This window comes from Triticum aestivum, chromosome 4D (assembly GCF_018294505.1).
Source record: "Triticum aestivum cultivar Chinese Spring chromosome 4D, IWGSC CS RefSeq v2.1, whole genome shotgun sequence".
Taxonomy (NCBI): domain Eukaryota; kingdom Viridiplantae; phylum Streptophyta; class Magnoliopsida; order Poales; family Poaceae; genus Triticum; species Triticum aestivum.
This window is the reverse complement of record NC_057805.1, coordinates 326628718-326645776: the sequence shown is the minus strand read 5'-3', so window position 1 is coordinate 326645776 and position 17059 is coordinate 326628718.

The following is a 17059-nucleotide window of genomic DNA, read 5'->3' as shown; positions in this document are numbered from 1 at the left end:
CCATTTACGTGCCGCAACGCGTCCTCTTTTTTATTAGCTAGGAGGTGTCGTGCAGGGTAGCTATTTGAGTAGGGGAGGCGTGTGATCAGACCCCTGCATGTGCTTATCGGGAGGAGAGCCCTTTTGAAGGAAATATGCCCTAGAGGCCATAATAAAGTTATTATTTATTTCCTTATTTCATGATAAATGTTTATTATTCATGCTAGAATTGTATTAACCGGAAACTTAGTACATGTGTGAATACATAGACAAAACAAAGTGTCCCTAGTATGCCTCTACTTGACTAGCTCGTTTATCAAAGATGGTTATGTTTCCTAAACCATAGACATGTGTTGTCATTTGATGAACGGGATCACATCATTAGGAGAAAGATGTGATGGACAATACCCATTCGTTAGCTTAGCATTATGATCGTTACAGTTTCATTGCTACTGCTTTCTTCATGACTTATACTTGTTCCTCAGACTATGAGATTATGCAACTCCCGAATACCGGAGGAACACCTTGTGTGCTATCAAACGTCACAACGTAACTTGGTGATTATAAAGATGCTCTATAGGTGTCTCCGATGGTACTTTTTGAGTTGGCATAGATTGAGATTAGGATTTGTCATTCTGATTGTCGGAGAGGTATCTCTGGGCCCTCTCGGTAATGCACATCACTATAAGCCTTGCAAGCAATGTGACTAATGAGTTAGTTGCGGGATGATGCATTACGGAATGAGTAAAGAGACTTGCCGGTAACGAGATTGAACTAGGTATTGAGATACCGACGATCGAATCTCGGGAAAGTAACATACCGATGACAAAGGGAACAACGTATGTTGTTATGCGGTTTGACCGATAAATATCTTTGTAGAATATGTAGGAACCAATATGAGCATCCAGGTTCCGCTATTGGTTATTGACCGGAGATGAGTCTCGGTCATGTCTACATAGTTCTCGAACCCGTAGGGTCCGCACGCTTAACGTTCGGTGACGATCGGTATTATGAGTTTATGTGTTTTTATGCACCGAAGGTAGTTCCGAGTACCGGATGAGATCACGGACATGACAAGGAGTCTCTAAATGGTCGAGACGTAAAGATCGATATATTGGAAGGCTATATTCAGACATCGGAAAGGTTCCGAGTGATTCGGGTATTTTTTAGGAGTACCGGAGAGTTACGGGAATTCGTATTGGGCCTTAATGGGCCATACGGGAAAGGAGAGAAAGGCCTCAAGGGTGGCCGCGCCCCTTCCCCATGGTCTGGTCCGAATTAGACTAGGAAAAGGGGGCGCCCCCTTCCTTCCTTCTCCTTCTCCCTTCCCTTTTTCCCATTCCATGTGGGAGGTGGAATCCTACTAGGACTAGGGAGTCCTAGTAGGACTGCACACTTTGGGCGCGCCCTATGAGGGACGGCCTCCTCCTCCCTCCATCCTTTATATACGTGGCCAGGGGCACCCCATACACACACAAGTTGATCATTGATCTCTTAGCCGTGTGTGGTGCCCCCCTCCACCATAATCCACCTCGGTCATATTGTCGTAGTGCTTAGGCGAAGCCCTGCGCCGGTACCTTCATCATCACCGTCATCACGCCGTCATGCTGACGAAGCTCTCCCTCAACACTCTGCTGGATCATGAGTTCGTGGGACGTCACCGAGCTGAACGTGTGCAGATCGTGGAGGTGTCGTACTTTCGGTACTAGGATCGGTCGATCATGAAGACGTACGACTACATCAACCGCGTTGTCATAACGCTTCCGCTTACGGTCTACGAGGGTACGTAGACAACACTCTCCCCTCTCGTTGCTATGCATCACCATGATCTTGCGTGTGCGTAGGAAATTTTTGAAGTTACTACGTTCCCCAGCAGTGGCATCTGAGCCAGGTTTGTGCGTAGATGTTATATGCACGAGTAGAACACAAGTGAGTTGTGGGCGATAATAGTCATACTGCTTACCAGCATGTCATACTTTGATTTGGCGGTATTGTTGGATGAAGCGGCCCGGACCGACATTACGCGTACGCTTACGCGAGACTGGTTCTACCGATGTGCTTCACACAGAGGTGGCTGGCGGGTGTCAGTTTCTCCAACTTTAGTTGAATCGAGTGTGGCTATGCCCGGTCCTTGTGAAGGTTAAAACAACACATACTTGACGGAAAATCGTTGTGGTTTTGATGCAAAGGTAAGAACAGTTCTTGCTCAGCCCCTAGCAGCCACGTAAAACTTGCAACAACAAAGTAGAGGACGTCTAACTTGTTTTTGCAGGGCATGTTGTGATGTGATATGGTCAAGACATGATGCTAAATTTTATTGTATGAGATGATCATGTTTTATAACGAAGTTATCGGCAACTGGCAGGAGCCATATGGTTGTCGCTTTATTGTATGAAATGCAATCGCCACGTAATTGCTTTACTTTATCACTAAGCGGTAGCGATAGTCGTAGAAGCAATAGTTGGCGAGACGACAACGATGCTACGATGGAGGTCAAGGTGTCGCGCCGGTGACGATGGTGATCATGATGGTGCTTTGGAGATGGAGATCAAAGGCACAAGATGATGATGGCCATATCATATCACTTATATTGATTGCATGTGATGTTTATCCTTTATGCATCTTATTTTGCTTAGTTCGACGGTAGCATTATAAGATGATCTCTCACCAAATTTCAAGGTACAAGTGTTCTCCCTGAGTATGCACCGTTGCGACAGTTCGTCGTGCCGAGACACCACGTGATGATCGGGTGTGATAAGCTCTACGTTCAAATACAATGGGTGCAAGCTAGTTTTGCACACGCAGAATACTCGGGTTAAACTTGACGAGCCTAGCATATGCAGATATGGCCTCAGAACACAAGAGACCGAAAGGTCGAGCGTGAATCATATAGTAGATATGATCAACATAGTGATGTTCACCATTGAAAACTACTCCATCTCACGTGATGATCGGACATGGTTTAGTTGATTTGGATCACGTGATCATTTGGATGACTAGAGGGATGTCTATCTAAGTGGGAGTTCTTAAGTAATATGATTAATTGAACTTTAATTTATCATGAACTTAGTCCTTATAGTATTTGCATATCTATGTTGTAGATAAATAGCTCGCATTTAGCTCCCTTGTTTTATTTTTTATATGTTCCTAGAGAAAACTAAGTTGAAAGATGTTAGTAGCAATGATGCGGATTGGATCCGTGATCTGAGGATTATCCTCATTGCTGCACAGAAGAATTATGTCCTTGATGCACCGCTAGGAGACAGACCGATTGCAGGAGCAGATGCAGACGTTATGAACATTTGGCAAGCTCGATATGATAACTACTTGACAGTTTAGTGCACCATGCTTTATGGCTTAGAATAGGGGCTTCAAAGACGTTTTGAACGCCACGGAGCATATGAGATGTTCCAAGAGTTGAAATTAGTATTTCAGACTCATGCCCATGTCGAAAGGTATGAGACCTTTGACAAGTATTTTTCCTACAAGATGGAGGAGAATAGCTCAGCTAGTGAGCATGTGCTTGGAATGTCTGAGTACTACAATCACTTGAATCAAGTGGGAGTTAATCTTCCAGATAAGATAGTGATTGACAGAGTTCTCTAGTCACTATCACCAAGTTACTAGAACTTCGTGATGAACTATAATATGCAAGGGATAACATAAACGATTCCCAAACTCTTCGTGATGCTGAAATCGACGAAGGTAGAAATCAAGAAAAGCATCAAGTATTGATGGTTGACAAGACCACTAGTTTCAAGAAAAGGACAAAGGGAAGAAGGGGAACTTCAAGAAGAACGGCAAGCAAGTTGCTGCTCAAGTGAAGAAGCCCAAGTCCAGTCCTAAGCCTGAGACTAAGTGCTTCCACTGCAAAGGGACTGGTCACTGGAAGCAGAACCAGCCCAAGTATTTGGCGGATAAGAAGGATGGCAAAGTGAACAAAGGTATATTTGATATACATGTTATTGATGTGTACTTACTAGTGTTTATAGCAACCCCTCGGTATTTGATACTAGTTCAGTAGCTAAGATTAGTAACTCGAAACAAGAGTTGCAAAATAAATAGAGACTAGTTAAGGGCGAGCTGACGATGTGTGTTGGAAATGATTCCAAGGATGATAAGATCACTGTCGCACACTCCCTTTACCTTCGGGATTAGTGTTGAACCTAAAATAAATGTTATTTGGTGTTTGCGTTGAGCATGAATATGATTAGATCATGTTTATTGCAATACAGTTATTCATTTAAGTCAAAGAATAATTGTTGTTCTGTTTACATGAATAAAACCTTCTATGGTCATACACTCAAAATAAATGGTTTATTGAATCTCGATGTGTTGATACACATATTCATAATATTGATGCCAAAAGATGCAAAGTTGATAATGATAGTGCAACATATTTGTGGCACTGCCATTTAGGTCATATTGGTGTAAAGCGCATGAAGAAACTCCATGCTGATGGGCTTTTGGAATCACTTGATTATGTATCACTTGATGCTTGCGAACCATGCCTCATGGGCAAGATGACTAAGACTCCGTTCTCTGGAACAATGGAGCGAGCCACTGACTTATTGGAAATAATACATACCGATGTATGCGGTCCAATGAGTGTTGAGGCTCACGGCGGGTATCATTGTTTTCTGGCCTTCACAGATGTTTTGAGCAGATATGTGTATATCTACTTGATGAAACACAAGTCTGGAACACTTGAAAAGTTCAAAGATTTTCAGAGTGAAGTAGAGAATCATCGTAACAAGAAAATAAAGTTTCTACGAACTAATCACAGAGGCAAATATTTGAGTTACGAGTTTGGCCTTCAATTAAAACAATGTGGAATAGTTTCACAAACTCATGCCACCTGGAACATCACAGCATAATGGTGTGTCCGAACGTCATAACCGTACTTTATTGGACATAGTGCAATCTATGATGTCTCTTACCAATTTACCACTATCATTTTGGGGTTATGTATTAGAGACAGCTACATTCACGTTAAATAGAACACCATCTAAATCCGTTGAGACGACACCATATGAACTATGGTTTGGCAAGAAACCTAAGCTGTCGTTTCTTAAAGTTTGAGGTTGCAATGCTTATGTGAAAAAGTTTCAACCTGATAAGCTCAAACCCAAATCGGAGCAGTGCGTCTTCATATGATACCCAAAAGAAAATGTTGGGTGCACCTTCTATCACAGATCCGAAGGCAAGATCTTTGTTGCTAAGAATGGATCCTTTATAGAGAAGGAGTTTCTCTCGAAAGAAGTGAGTGGGAGGAAAGTAGAACTTGATGAGATAACAGTACTTGCTCCCTTATCGGAAAGTAGTTTATCACATAAATCAGTTCCTGTGACTCCTACACCAATTAGTGAGGAAGCTAATGATGATGATCATATAACTTCAGATCAAGTTACTACTGAACCTCATAGGTAAACCAAAGTAAGATCCGCACCAGAGTGGTACGGTAATCCTGTTCTGGAGGTCATGTTACTTGACCATGATGAACCTACGAACTATGAAGAAGCAATGATGAGCCCAGATTTTGTGAAATGGCTTGAGGCCATGAAATCTGAGATGGGATCCATGTATGAGAACAAAGTATGGACTTGGGTTGACTTGCCCGATGATCGGGAAGCAATAGAGAATAAATGGATCTTCAAGAGGAAGACGGACGCTGATAGTAGTGTTACTATCTACTAAGCTCGAATTGTCGCAAAAATGCTTTCGACAAGTTCAAGGTGTTGATTACGATGAGATTTTCTCACTTGTATCGATGCTTAAAAGCCTGTCCGAGTCATGTTAGCAATTGCCGCATTTTATGAAATTTGGCAAATGGATGTCAAACCTGCACTCCTTAATGGATTTCTTAAAGAAGAGTTGTATGTGATGCAACCAGAAAGTTTTGTCAACCCTGAAGGTGCTAATAAAATATGCAAGCTCCAGCGATCCATCTATGGACTGGTGCAAGCATCTCGGAGTTGGAATATACGCTTTGATAAGTTGATCAAAGCATATAGTTTTATACATACTTATGGTGAAGCCTGTATTTACAAGAAAGTGAGTGGGAGCACTACATCATTTCTGATAAGTATATGTGAATGACATATTGTTGATCGAAAATAATGTAGAATTTTCTGGAAAGCATAAAGGAGTGTTTGAAAGGAGTTTTTGAAAGAAAGACCTCGGTGAAGCTGCTTACATATTGAGCATCAAGATCTATAGAGATAGATCAAGACGATTGATAAGTTTTTTCAATGAGTACATACCTTGACAAGTTTTTGAAGTAGTTCAAAATGGAATAGTCAAAGAAGGAGTTCTTGCCTGTGTTGCAAGGTGTGAAGTTGAGTAAGACTCAAAGCATGACCACGGTAGAAGATAGAGAGAGAATGAAAGTCATTCCCTATGCCTCAACCATAAGTTCTATAAAGTATGCCATGCTGTGTACCAGACCTATTGTATACCCTGCCCTGAGTTTGTCAAGGGAGTACAATTTTGATCTAGGAGTAGATCACTGGACAGCAGTCAAAATTATCCTTAGAGGACTAAGGAAATACTTCTCGGTTATGGAGGTCATAAAGAGTTCGTCGTAATGAGTTACGTCGATGCAAGCTTTGACACCGATCTGGATGACTATAAGTCACAATCCGGATACATATTAAAAGTGGGAGCAATTAGCTAAAGTAGCTCCGTGCAGAGCATTGTAGACATAGAAATTTGCAAAATACATACGGATCTGAATTTGGCAGACCCGTTGACTAAACTTCTCTCACAAGCAAAACATGATCACACCTTAGTACTCTTTGGGTGTTAATCACATGGCGATGTGAACTAGATTACTGACTCTAGTAAATCCTTTGAGTGTTGGTCACATGACGATGTGAACTATGGTTGTTAATCACATGGTGATGTGAACTATTGGTGTTAAATCACATGGCGATGTGAACTAGATTATTGACTCTAGTGCAAGTGGGAGACTGAAGGAAATATGCCCTAGAGGCAATAATAAAGTTATAATTTATTTCCTTATTTCATGATAAATTTTTATTATTCATGCTAGAATTTTATTAACTGGAAACTTAGTACATGTGTGAATACATAGACAAAACTAAGTGTCCCTAGTATGCCTCTACTTGACTAGCTCGTTTATCAAAGATGGTTATGTTTCCTAAACCATAGAAATGTGTTGTCATTTGATGAACGAGATCACATCATTAGGAGAATGATGTGATGGACAAGACCCATTCGTTAGCTTAGCATTATGATCGTTACAGTTTCATTGCTACTGCTTTCTTCATGACTTATACATGTTCCTCAGACTATGAGATTATGCAACTCCCGAATACCGGAGGAACACCTTGTGTGCTATCAAACGTCACAACGTAACTGGGTGATTATAAAGATGCTCTACAGGTGTCTCCGATGGTACTTGTTGAGTTGGCATACATCGAGATTAGGATTTGTCACTCCGATTGTCGGAGAGGTATCTCTGGGCCCTCTCGGTAATGCACATCACTATAAGCCTTGCAAGCAATGTGACTAATGAGTTAGTTGTGGGATGATGCATTACGGAACGAGTAAAGAGACTTGCTGGTAACGAGATTGAACTAGGTATTGAGATACCGACGATCGAATCTCGGGCAAGTAACATACCGATGACAAAGGGAACAACGTATGTTGTTATGCGGTTTGACTGATAAAGATCTTCGTAGAATATGTAGGAACCAATATGAGCATCCAGGTTCCGCTATTGGTTATTGACCGGAGATGAGTCTCGGTCATGTCTACATAGTTCTCGAACCCATAGGGTCCGCACGCTTAACGTTCGGTGACGATCGGTATTATGAGTTTATGTGTTTTGATGTACCGAAGGTAGTTCAGAGTCTCGGATGAGATCACGGACTTGACGAGGAGTCTCAAAATGGTCGAGACGTAAAGATCAATATATGGGAAGGCTACATTTGGACATCGGAAAGGTTCCGAGTGATTCGGGTATTTTTCGGAGTACCGGAGAGTTATGGGAATTCGTATTGGGCCTTAATGGGCCATACGGGAAAGGAGAGAAAGGCCTCAAGGGTGGCCGCGCCCCTTCCCCATGGAGTGGTCCAAATTGGACTAGGAAAAGGGGGCGCCCCCTTCCTTCCTTCTCCTTCTCCCTTCCCTTTTTCCTATTCCATGTGGGAGGTGGAATCCTACTAGGACTAGGAGTCCTAGTAAGACTCCACACTTTGGGCGCGCGCTATGAGGGCAGGCCTCCTCCTCCCTCCATCCTTTATATACGTGGCCAGGGGGCACCCCATAGACACACAAGTTGATCATTGATCTCTTAGCCGTGTGCGGTGCCCCCCTCCACCATAATCCACAACGGTCATATCGTCGTAGTGCTTAGGCGAAGCCCTGCGCCGGTAGCTTCATCATGACCGTCATCACGCCGTCGTGCTGACAAAGCTCTCCCTCGACACTCTGCTGGATCGTGAGTTCTTGGGACGTCACCGAGCCAAACGTGTGCAGATCGCGGAGGTGACGTACTTTCGGTACTAGGATCGGTCGATCGTGAATACGTACGACTACATCAACCGCGTTGTCATAACGATTCCGCTTACGGTCTACAAGGGTACGTAGACAACACTCTCCCCTCTCGTTGCTATGCATCACCATGATCTTGCGTGTGCGTAGGAAATTTTTGAAATTACTACGTTCCCCAACACCTTTGACCTCCATCTGTCGCCCACCTCTCTCCCAAGGTCTCCATTAATGGCGCCCGAGTCCCTGTTTAATGGCGTGGCTATGTCTCACTCGACTGAGATTTATGAGAGAAAAAATAAAATCTGAAAAGAAAATTTTGCACGGATCTTGATGTAAGATCTGACGGACCTATATAGCATCTACTGCGACTTATAGCAAGACTGATGAATATATAAGGACGATGACAGTTGATAATAACTGCCTTACATAATTAGGAAGATTATTAAAAAAGGCACATGCGGCTATGCCCGAAATACACAAGGGCAAAAGAAGAAGGAAGACAACGATTTGGCTCGCTTATCTCTACTTTCTTGATGCGTTTCTACAGGCCGCGGGAACTAGTCTCCGCAGCGAGCGGCGATGAGCTCTGTCGTGTCCTCAAGACGCTGCTTGAGAGCATCCCCGGATTCCTCCACCAGCCTTTGGCGCTCAATGCGGAGCATGTCATTCTCGTCCATAAGTTTCTTGACGATGGCGCCGGTCCTCTGGCATTGGTCTCCTCCTGCTGCTCTGCACTTTCGACGATCTTCGCCCTCAGCAGGTTGCGCTCGGCCTAGAGCCTCTCATTGGCCTCCCTTAGTTGCCGGATGACGCCGGTAGCCTGTTCAAACGAGGCGTTCATGTCGTCCTACAACCTCGCCCAGCCGGAGATCTGATCCATCTGGCTATGGACGGTCGCATGCATGCGCCTGTAAGAGTTGTCGCCTGTCCGCGAGACATTTTCCCAGGCCGCCACGGCGCGGCGGGACATCTCTGCTGCTTTCACGGCGCGGCGGGACATCTCTGCTGCTTCTGCGACGTGGCCAGACCAGTCTGCTGCATCAACGGCGTGGCGGGACCTTCGTGCTGCTTCGACGGCGCGACGGGACCTCTGTGCTGGTACTTCCGCATGGCGGGACATGTCAGCTGCTTTCGCGGTGAGGTGGGACATCTCTCATGCTTCCGCTTCCATGCTCGCCTCTCCCTGGTGGTAATCTCTCGACGTAGAACCCACGCTGGCCATGGCAGCCGCAAGGGCAGGATGCTGAATGACTTGTTTGTTGTTGTGGATGAGGAGTTGAGGAGGAATGTGCACTCATCTTGGCATAGTAGTATTTATAACCGAGTACTAATACGCTCCTAAGTGGGAAACCGTTTAGGTTGTGATCAGTGTGAACAGGTTTGCAATTAAATATAGCGTGGTAGTAATTTGGAATGTGACGAGATGCAAGCTCAAAATTTAATAACAGTTCTAGTTTCAAAGTGCGGCACTATTCCCGGATGGCGTAACGTGGGCACGTGTTCACGGTCGTGGTGTAGCATATGCCATGGTACTTCTTTTTCTACTACTGTGTACGTGCAATAACTGGCACCGACGGATACATATCTTACGGTTATTAGGGCGTTCGACAAGAATAGCCTCATGGCGAGCTATAGACTAGTCTTTTTTCACACGCATTACATCGACACATATCATCTCTCTCCCTCTTTTCCACACACACACACCTATCTCTCGGGACTTCTCGCACGCACCATCTCTAGCTCCCTAGGTCGATGCCAACCACATACACTTGTACTCTGAGTTTAGTACGTTATACAGGAAGAGAAGAGGTGCCCGCACACACTCGTCCTCTCTCACACATGCATCTGTAGCTACGAATTGTAGTGTTCTCAACCATCCGATTGGCTCTATCATAGGTTTTCCGTTGCTCCTTGGCCTTGAGATTGAGAAGTTTAAAACACGGAGGCTAAGTTGGAGGCGCGAGGTTTTGGTTAATGCGTGGGCCGCACATGGCACCAACACGACACGAGCTTCGTCTGCCTGGTGCGCAGTCGGGTGAGTTGTCCAAGTATAGACACAACCAGGCCCTCCTTGGTATCTGCGCCTCGACTTATGCGCAGAGAAATTAGGATCTAAGGGAGTACTACTAGTAGTCTTACTACTTTGATGTGTCGCGTCAACTCGCACAAGTATGCAACACTTCCTGAACAAACAAGCATATAAGCTGTTATACTTCTTACCCAAAGGATCTTTATATCCAACAGACACAAAATATCTGTTCGACTGTTGGAAATTACTTTAACTGCTGATCTGATGTCGAAGTAATTGTTGCATCGCCACCAAAACCCACCATCTCTTAAGCTAAAGTAGACCGAGCTAACCCCTATATTAGCTTTTTACTGAGATAAACAGAAGGCATTGTAGAATCATTTAGGAGGTGAGCTTGTCAATCTGAATGTGGAGCGACACCGTCCTCGACAACCCAGCCCCGACTAGCAGCTTGGGCGGAACTATGAAGAAGGTCAGCTCCTGCACGGCGACGTCGCTGGGATCCTTGCTACTTGTCACCTCCATTTCCACCTTGACGGGGTCGGTCCTGCCTTTGGGCTCCCCCGGCGGGCCGTTCGCCCACAGCTTGGCCACGTAGTGCGGCAGTGGGGACGCCCCCACTCTGATTCAGACGACCGACACGGCGATAGGCGCGCCGATGTAGAGCATGCCGCCAACCAAGAAAAGCATGTGACCGTCCTCCTCCGCGAACAACAAGAGCCGTGGCTCCGACAGTGGCACTTGCAGTTGGAGCACCTTGCCGTACTGGATCCTGTGCACGGGCATGGGATGCACGGTGCTGATGTGGTGGGAGAGCGTCGACGGCAGGCCTTTGTAGTCGCAGACGAGCACGGGGCATTTGCAGGGCGCGAGCGGACACACGCTCTGGTGATCGGCGAGCTTGTGGTAAGTGACGTAGAGCCCACATCCTTCGTGCGGGCACTACACCCTCACCAAAGAGAGGACGGCGTCCACCGTCGTGTTCCGCACGTCGAAGCCACCGCTGCGCTCGCGCTTCTGGCACTGCCGCAGGTTCCCGGGGCGCTCGACGCGACAGTCCACGCAGGCCAGGTGCCCTCCCTTGCACTGCACAAATCAATGGAACAACACATCAATCACGAAACCTGCACCTTGCTCGATCAGCCGAACGGACGAGGTGTATTCGAACCTCATACACTGGAGGCTTCAAGGGGCGGAGGCACAAGGGGCAGTGGAGCAAGGTGAGGTCTATCGAGACCATAGAGAGCTCCATCGTCGGGTCCTGTTCCATCGGCATGATCTCGCCCTTCTTGTGCACAACCATCTCTCGCTTTAGGGCCGGGGCATTACAAAGCCTTACCGTCACATATTCATACTACTTCAAGGTGCATTAAATCAACACATGCAAGTATCAAAAGGAAAGTCACAGCATGCATGCGTTGTAATTAATGCATCGGTAAATGCGAATTATTGAAATATATCGAGTGCACTGCTTTGATGTGTCGCATCAACTCGTATAACAACGAGAAGTTTGATTACAACGCCCTCTCCCTCGCCCATGAGCGTGGTGGCTGGCGCGACTAGGAGAAGCTTTCGCTACACGCTCTCCCTCCCGCACGCAGTGGACATGCAGCAGTTCATTTGGTGTCAGATGGCCAGAAGCATACTGTAGTACTCCAGTGCAGTAGTACCATCATTGTTCGACTTCCCGAAGAGGCGAAGAGCCAAGGCAGCCCGGACGCTCGTGTGGCAGTTTCATGTGTAGAGTAGTCTAGGATAGCGTGTACCGTGCCTTTAAGCTTAAAATCGTTGGGGTCGGCTCCATGCTATGAGGCCGTCTCAAAGCATTTTTTGATTAAAATAATCTTCTGGCCCTACCTATCATCCTGGTGATTGTAGTTTGCACACTCATCTGGTCCAGACAGGAATATATATTTTAATTTGTGGTGGGGTAAATGTTAGAGGTTGCAGCAAATATATTGTACACTGCGGGTCTTTTAGCCAAGTTTAGAGGCAAGCATATGGGGCCAGTGCTATGATGTGTAGCGTCAACTCGTATAATGAGGAGAAGCTTGATTTTACTACTACACGCCTTCTCCCTCGCCCATGCGCACGGTGGCTCACAGACGAGGACATGCTTTTGCTTACTACTCCCGCACGCGGTGGACGGACATGCAGAAGTTCATTCGATACTGTAGAAGTAGTAACATCATTGTTCGTCTTCTCGAAGAGGCGAAGAGCCAAGCGCAACCCGAACATGGCAGTTACGAACGCTCGCGTGGTAGTCTTTGTGTAGGGGTGGGGCGTGGTGCGGAGCCTCGGAGCACGCATATAGCCAGGCTCTTGCATGAGACAAAATTTCTATGTGAGCCCACTATTGTAGTACTTGCTAGTATAGCCCTGTAAACCGGAAAGGAGAATTTGCCTTTTCTAGAGATTTCAACAAGTGACTAGAGTACACCCTAAATCTTTCCCTAATAATAAATACGGATTGACTCCGTGGGTTAATCGTCACAATACGCTTTCTTCTCATGTCATAATATGCTTTTACGATTTGTATAAACAAAATTGTAATATAAACGAGGTGGTACTAATTTGGGGTCCAAATCGGGCCCTGGGAAACCCATCCTTGCCGGGGAACCGGGTCCTCTAACATTGAGAAGGGAAGTTAGAGGAGCTACAATACTCTAACTTTCCTTCTTTCTATTCATATGATTAAGGCTAAAATGACTCAAAATTAATTTGTAAAATGATGATCTATTTAGTACATTTGTAGTAATTATATACAAATAAGTTGTTCGTGAAATAAAATTAATTTTAAATTATTTATATCTACAGTAAATACCAACAGTAAACCACATGCTAACTACCTATTAACAGTCTCTAACTTCCCTTCTACATTTTACACTAGGCTAGCACTGTAGCAATGTTAGAGGATCCGGTTCCCCTTGCCGGAGCCAGCACGAGCCGTGCCCGTATGCCCTGCTGCCTGCTTCCCATAGCTCCCCTCAAGCTCCCTCCTGTGCCTGACCGCGCTGGCCGGACCTCCTGCACCTCGCCTCGCCGCCGGCGACTGGACCCTTGCCGGACCAGCAGAGCACGCATCTCTCCCCCTTCCTTCTTCTCTCTTCCTCGCATCTCCCTCTCTTCAGGACGTCAGGAGCTCCACAGCCGCCGCCACGAGTCATCCTTGCTCAAATCCGGCGAGATCCGGCCGCGAGCAACTCATCCCCAGTGCTCCCGCGCTAGATCTGCACTGCCCTCGCCGTCCCCGTCAGAGTTTGCCTCCAGCGCCGCCGTAAACCATCTCCTACCTCTACCCTCGTTCGACACGAGGAGAACAACGACCAAGCCTCCCCTGCTTGCTCATGTGGGCCGCGCGACCCTCCAAGGTCCATCACAGCACTTTTTTTGGGTCATCTCGCTTTCGGCCTTGCTAGGCCGAATTATTTCTGGGTCCACATAGGTCGCCCAATGCAGAAAATTAGGAGAACGCTAACGCCCACACGTGTGGTGGGAGCCAAACCCGCCCACACGCTCTATAACACACAGGCTACGCCATATCACCGCATGCAGGCATGTGGAAATCTTTTTGGATTTTCTGTTTTTAAAATGTTTTATCTCTTAAATGAAAAATCCGATTAAAGATCCGTTTTCACCATTAAATCCCTCGCGACGAGATCTTCGAAACTAGATCTCATATCAATATATTTCAACGAATTTTTTTTGGTTAAAAGTTGTCGTGTCTGTTGCACATGAATTGCCATGATGTTTACACTGAAGTTGCCATGATATGTTTCAGCTATTTTCTTCTACATTTAAAAGTAAATTTTGACATATTATGAAACGGGGAATTAAGAACTAGACTTTTCATGCACCATAAACTAAAATGGCCATGATACATGCACTTAAAATTGCCTTGGTTCATACAAAAAAATATTTTCATGGTCAAAGTACTAGAATTGCCATCATCGAAAAACTAAAATTGCCATGATCTACAAACTAAAATTGCCACATGGCAACTTTAGTTTAAGCACTATGGCAACTACAATGTAAACATCATGGAAACTTTAGTTTAAGCACATGGCAACTTTTGGCAACATGGGGTCTAGTTTTGAAGATCTCGTCGAGACGGATTTAATGGCGAAAACGGATTTTTAATTCGGTTTTTTAATTAGGAGATAAAACATTTTTAAGCCAAAAATCAAAAAGACTTCTGCTGATGTCATCTGTTCATACGTGGCAAAATGAATGGTGATGGAGGCGTGTGGGCGATGTGCAAACGCCCACACGTGTGGGCGTTAGTTTTTCCGAAAAATTAAGTTGCTGGTCGCCGGATTTAGATCTCAACATTTGATGTTACTAAAAAAAGATCACAACGTTTGATTTCAAAAAAAAGGAGATCGCAACGTCTGATAGTAGAAGGTGATTGGCCTCTTAAATAATCCCACCTTACTTTTTTACATCTAAATTTTCTAATTTATATACGTCTTGGATTTTTTGTGTATCAAGTAGTAGTCCCGGGAATCATTAAGGAAGAAAATAAACAATATGAAAGGAAAGAGGGATTGAAACAGTAAGGCAGGAAAGAGGGATTCCCGCAAAAAACAATATAGAAGGAAAGAGGGATTGAAACAATAAGGCAGGAAAGAGAGATTGAACAGTAAGGAAGGAAAGAGAGGGATTTCGGGTGTAAAGGAGGAATAAACGAGGAAGGATATAGAAGGAAAGAATAAAACCTGGGAAAAAGGGATTGAAACAATAAGGAATGAAAGAGAGGGATTTCGGGTGTGACACTGTGGGAAGGAGTCCATCTGCAACCATACAGAATTAGCATATATAAAAATAGTTTTGCTAAAGCACATCTAGATGTGCCATAAGTATTGCACATCTAAGTCCTATGTCACTGATCTTACGTTGAGATTCGTGTGGATATTTTCTTTTTTCTTTTTCTTTTTTCTCTTTATGCTTGATTCACTCATTTAGATGTGCAATAGCTAGAGCAAATCTAGATGTGCCCTAGACACACCCATATAAAAACATGCGTACAAGTTTTTTTTATGGAACAAGCATACAAGTTCAGCTTAACTTGAGCGCATACAAAATTAGATGCATTTGCACTAGAAAAAGAAACATAGATCGTGGTCGATCAAGATTTTATGTTGTTCAAAAAATTAAAAGGATGCACTAATGTGCGACTTATACAACATCACCCACGGAGGACATGACAGTAGCAAGCAATCAGATCATCATCACATGCGCGATGGGTCTCACACTTTAAATGGTGTGGCGCCTATCGCGCTTGAAGGGATGAGAAGACACATCTGTGCATTCGAATTCCCGATAATAATATTAGACAAGTTTGTTGAAGAACAATAAGATATTTGAAAAGAAAAATTAAATACCCTTTTTAAATGAATATACACCAAGAATTACTTCAACCCATATACGAGACATTTGGTAATTATTCCCCAAAAATATCATAATTTTTCTACATGCTGCAAGGCTTATTCAGTTATTGAACTAATGAATTTCTTATTGTGTCTAAATCATCTTGAACCGTTTTTTAGCTAAATTGCTAGGTATTGTGTTTAGGTGCACATGCCACGGGTGAACTACTTCTTTATATATGAATTGTTGATGTCAAAAAGTAAGATACGATACTATGATACTAATATTTGACGCATCAAAATTGTTTAACTCAAGAGAAAAATATTGCAACAACACATGCAAACAAAAATATGTCTAAATCACAAAAAAATCATTATTTGTTGGTCATAAGCTATATTTTTCTAAGAACAAAACAAATCTTCACTCTTATTTTTCAGCTCGACCCACTAGCGCCCGTCACCAAAGTACAATGAATTGGCGTCAGATTCCCTATTGTGTGCGACACAAACTCCACACTTTTCTCTGTTATATTAGCCAAAGATGGGGGATCCTCGGACAAAGCTCCTAGCATTTGCCATGCAAAAAAACTCCTAACATTTTTTTTGTTTCTCGTGTGTCAGTGTGGAGGAGGTCTTGAGCCATTAGGTTAGTGAAGTGAGGCTTTTGGTCTCCCGTTGCAACGCACGGGCATTTGTGCTAGTGAGTACATATGGAGCAAAATGAGTGAATCTACACCATACGTTTTCCTCTCCGCCTTGGTCGCGGTGCGCAATATCGAGTATACTACTACTGACTAGTCTCTTTTTGACACGCATTTACGTTGATACGGCTTGAATGCCAACGACGCAGAGGGTAGCGGTTCCGAAATGTTGAACGTTCAATGATGCCTCTGCATTCAATTAGCATGCAGAAGTAGGAGTAAGTAATTGGAGAAGCAGAATGGAGCCAGCATGATGTGAATGCAACGTAGTTTGGACTGTCATATAAAGGCGCCAATCCAAGACCAAGACCAAGACCAAGTGACTCTGCACAACACTGCCCACTCCAATCCAAGACCAAGACCAAGTAACCAGAAGCCACAAGCACCCATGGCGTCAATGGACGCGTGCGGAAGTCGGCTGTGTCAGGTCATCCAAGACGCCGACCTACGGCCCCGCACCG